The sequence below is a fragment of the Pristis pectinata genome, chromosome 17 (assembly GCF_009764475.1).
Source record: "Pristis pectinata isolate sPriPec2 chromosome 17, sPriPec2.1.pri, whole genome shotgun sequence".
Taxonomy (NCBI): domain Eukaryota; kingdom Metazoa; phylum Chordata; class Chondrichthyes; order Rhinopristiformes; family Pristidae; genus Pristis; species Pristis pectinata.
The window spans coordinates 43,054,675-43,059,541 of NC_067421.1; positions in this window are offsets into that span (position 1 = coordinate 43,054,675).

Here is a 4,867-nt window from a genome sequence, read left to right on the forward strand (position 1 = left end):
CCCTGATCCCCCCTCCCCCCCTCCCCCCTCCCCTGATCCCCCCCTCCCCCCCTCCCCTGATCCCCCCCTCCCCTGATCCCCCCCTCCCCCCCTCCCCTGATCCCCCCCTCCCCCCTCCCCCCCTCCCCCCCTCCCCTGATCCCCCCCTCCCCCCCTCCCCTGATCCCCCCCTCCCCTGATCCCCCCCTCCCCCCCTCCCCTGATCCCCCCCTCCCCCCCTCCCCCCCTCCCCTGATCCCCCCCTCCCCCCCTCCCCTGATCCCCCCCTCCCCCCCTCCCCCGATCCCCCCCTCCCCCCCTCCCCCCTCCCCTGATCCCCCCCTCCCCCCCTCCCCCCCTCCCCTGATCCCCCCCTCCCCCCCTCCCCTGATCCCCCCCTCCCCCCCTCCCCTGATCCCCCCCTCCCCCCCTCCCCTGATCCCCCCTCCCCCCCTCCCCTGATCCCCCCTCCCCCCCTCCCCTGATCCCCCCTCCCCTGATCCCCCCTCCCCCCCTCCCCTGATCCCCCCCTCCCCTGATCCCCCCCTCCCCCCCTCCCCCCCTCCCCTGATCCCCCCTCCCCTCCTCCCCTGATCCCCCTCCCCTGATCCCCCCTCCCCTGATCCCCCCAACTTCCACCAGCGCGGGAAACACTGAAACCGCACTGAGGGACTTGTCCCGCCGCGGGTCCTACCGCCCGCCGGATCCATTCACTAAAAAGCGCCTCTGCCTCCGGGCGTTGCTTCCGGCGCCGCTGGGGGGCGCTCCGTGCCACAGTGTGGGATCGGGCAGCCAGCGGGCTGCGCATGCGCAGTGGGTTTGCTTTCTAAACTCACCGAGTCCCAAAATATTATTTCTGAATAAAGAAAGTAGGAAGATGTTGATGCTGAAGTTTACACTGACGTTCCCCCTGACTGCTGAAGCCCAGCTGTGAACCAGACCCATGGTGTTTCTGTAGCTGCTGGAATCTGCAGCCACACAGGGTGCGGGTCAGGCAGCATCTGCGGGGGCAACGCTTTGGGTTGAGACCCTTCATCAGGACTGAGAGATGGAGGGGAGATGGTGTTAGGGAGTGGGGGTGGGTGGAGCAGGAGCTGACACAATTATGGTTCCTGTACTAAACTGGAATCACAAAATAGTAACAGCACAGAAGGAAGACATTCAGCCCATCATGTCCGTGCCCATCACCTGCAGGGCAGTCCCATTCCCACTGCCCTTTTCCCCACAGCCCTGCAACCTATTCCCACTCTGGATGATAGGGGTGTTCACGAGCCTCTTGGACAGACACGTGAACGTGCAGGGAATGGAGGGGGGTGCACATTGCGTAGGCAGAAGGGATTAGTCTAGTTGGGCATTTAATTACAAGTTTCATTAGTTCATGGGCAGCATCCGTGGGAAGAGACACAGAGTCAACATTCCAGAACTGGGGGCAGACGAAAGAAGCTGGTTCGGCAGAAGGGAGGGTGAGGGAGGAGACGCCTCTGATGGGTAACTGGGGTGACCGAGGTGATCCGGTCAGCTGGCGAGTTAGTGGGAGCAGTGAGAGAGCGGGAACACGGACAGAAGAATGTGGGAGCTGTGAAATGCAGGACAAATGGAGAACGAGCCAGTTAGCTCAGGCTAAGCACCTCCCCCACTCCCAACGGGAGAAAGGAGGGTTAGGGGGGGGAAATTCTGGAGCTGAATGCAACCGAAGGCACGGTTCCAGATGTGGACTGAATCAATCCCCGGGCGGTTCGAGGCAAGAATTAATTCCAGACTTCCCATTTAAGTTATGATTATGAATAAAAATGTCCTCATTTTATTTTAATTCTGTTCCCTCCTTACCTCATTCTTCTCAAAGCTTGTGGATTCCTGGTTTTGCAAATAACCTGCTATGGACAACGCCTGGACCTCCTGAACCGATCATACACATTGGCTGGGAAGTGCTCAGTCGTACGACGATCCAACAGTTATCAGAAGCTGTCAAGATGAGTTGCCGTCATCCTTATGGAGGAGAGGTTTTCAGAGGGCTGGGGAAGAGCCGGGCAGTGGGACTGGTTGGAGATTCTCTCAATGAGCCAGCACCAACTCAGTAAGCTGAATGGCTTCTTTCTGTATCAAAAACGGAATCTGGACAAACTCAGCCAGTCAAGCAGCATCCATGAGGAGAGAAACCAGTTAACGTTTCGGGTCACCGATCCTTCCTCAGAACTAGGGGAAGGGTCTGAGGGAGTTCTGAGGAAGGAGCCCTGGTTTCTCTTTCCACAGATGCTGCCTGACCGGCTGAGTTCTTCCAGCGTTTCTGTTTTTGCTTCAGATTCCAGCATCTGCCGTTGTATTTGTTTGGCCTCTTTCTGTGCCGTGTGATTCTATGTCCGAATGTCTTGAACTGGTGACCTCAACAACAAGGCACTGGGGAAGCTGCCAGAAGGTTTGGAACAGCTGCAGCGTTACTGTGGAGAATGTGTTCTTGATTTGGAGGGGTCACCTTTGGTGGGAAAGTGCCCCCTTGCACAACGAACTACGCAGTCATCTGCAAATGAAGTTCCTCAGCTTTGGCATGGCATCAGCAGCAAGGCTGGTAACACTCACCACTCCCAACTGGTGTCTGCCAGGGTTCAGAAAAATTTATTCTGAGAAATTCTTGTCTTCATGGAATAATAAACGTGTCATATTTAGAGGAGTTGAGGGTTCAATGAACAGCCCTGGCTTCACTTTACAAAGAAGCAAAGTTAGTTAACATCAGCTTGACACGGTGGGCTTCTCCACAGACATCCCACCACACACATCTTTTCCTCAATCCACTGTGATGCACAAGTGGCAGTATCTGCACCCTGGCCGGTGTGTAATGCCCCAGCCGTGTCCCAGTGCGAACCATTGTCACATCACGAAGCATGCGGTTTGATCAGAAACCTTGGACAATACACAGAGAATCCTCTGGGTCAGTTACATCAGTGACGTTACACAGGGCGCTAATGGGAGCTCCTAATGTTCATCAGACATTCCTCTCCAGAAGACCTGAATCCTCCATCTTCACGGGGACATGACGATGTGGTGGAGTTGGCAGTGACATTTGGGAAGTAATAATCCAGCTGTCAGACCGAGAGTTTTAGTTTGAACACCTGGTGCTGGTCAAGGTGAACCAGCAGATGTTGGTCAAGGTGAACCAGCAGATGTTGGACCCACCATTTATGGAAGGAGACCTGGTAGTCTCAGCCCATCCACTCCTTCTCCTCAGCCTGTCCCTGGGGTTCAAGGGTGACCTCCTCCCACTCCACGTCCATGGGTTCTGAGGTGACCGATGCAGCCAATGTGGGACCATAGCCAGTTGGCGCAGGGTGGGTGGTACGTGAGCTGTGTGCTCCTTCCGCCGTTTACACAGGGCTCCACGTGCTTCGGACGTTCTCCAGACCATCCTGAATGTTTCTTCTCTGCTGTGAGTGGCCACAGCCCACAGTTTGCCAGGAGTCAGTGGGGGTGTTGCATTTCTTCATGGAGACTTTGGTCACATCACCGAATCTTTCCCTCTGTCCCACCCGGTAATCTCCTCCCATGGCAGAGATCAGATCACAATGTGTCCTGTCCAACGGAGCCAGCTCTGTGTGACTGGGACCTCAGTGCTGAGAATGTTGGCCTGGGAAAGATCGCTCGTTCATTTTATCCTTCTGGTGAAGTTGAAGGATTCTGCCGTCTCCACAAAACGTGGCTCCGGTTCCACACCAGCCGACTTTCAAACACCCTCAGACGTCACCTGGTGGAGTATTCAGAGCACCAGAGTGCAGTAAATACCCCCTCCATGCCCCATGGAGTTACTAGGGGTGAAGATGTTGCCCCCTTCAGAGGCAGGCACAATGTCTACCCTGTAGATCCAAGTTCTGATCCACGAGCAGGCCACAGTTGTGACGTTCTTGTGTTGCAGGCACCTTGCAGCCACTTTTATTACTCAAATATTATTGGCCCTCTTCCGTGTGAAATGGTAGCTGCACAGGTGGATCCCACTGCAGGCAGGGCTTCAATAACCATTGCTGATTGCTCTCCTCTTGCACAGATGCTTCACTCCACTGCTGCTTCAAAGAAAGGAGCCACTGGTACGTGAAGACAGATGAAGAAGGCACTTTATTTGATGCATAACGTGCAGGGAGGTGAGAGGAACATTGATGGTGTGACCAAACGCCCCAAACACAGCATCAGACCCAGAACAATAGTGGCCATGTCCAGTCATTCATCAGCTGTTGGATCCAAGGAGCTGAAACACACGGAGGCCCTGGCTGCACTCTGCCCTTGACTGCTCATCTTGCAGGATCCTACCCCACTGTCTCCACACAAACACCCTCTGGACACGGGCAGCACCTTACCGTCTTGGGACCAACCAAAACACACTGTGGCTGCTGGAGTCTCCCCTGAAGTGTGGTCATCCATAGACCTCGGAAATTCAACAGCAAGATCCCACAAACTATGATGTGACATTGATCAGAGAATCCGTTACAAGTCTGTCACCTGAGATTTAGAATTTGGCCCTAGGATCTGTCAGTTGCTTCCAGAACTGCATCAAGGTCTCATGAAGGCAGACAAACCCAACACCTTGTTCAAAATTAAACTCGCTTCCTCAGTGCCATGTTGAAATTTATTCTCAGGATCTGGGTATCGCAGACAAGGCCAGCATTTATTGCCCATCCCTAACTGCCCCGAGGAGGTGGGGATGAGCCACCTTGTTCACCACTGCAGCCCTTCTGGTGAAGGGGCTCCCATGGTGCTGTTGGAGAGGGGGTTCCAGGAGTTAGACCCGGTGCCGGTGAAGGAACAGTGAGATATTTCCAAGACAGGATGGTGTGTGACCTGGAGGGGAACCTGCAGGTGGTGGTGTTCCCCTGCTGCCCCTGTATTTGATGGGACAGGTGGTGGGTTT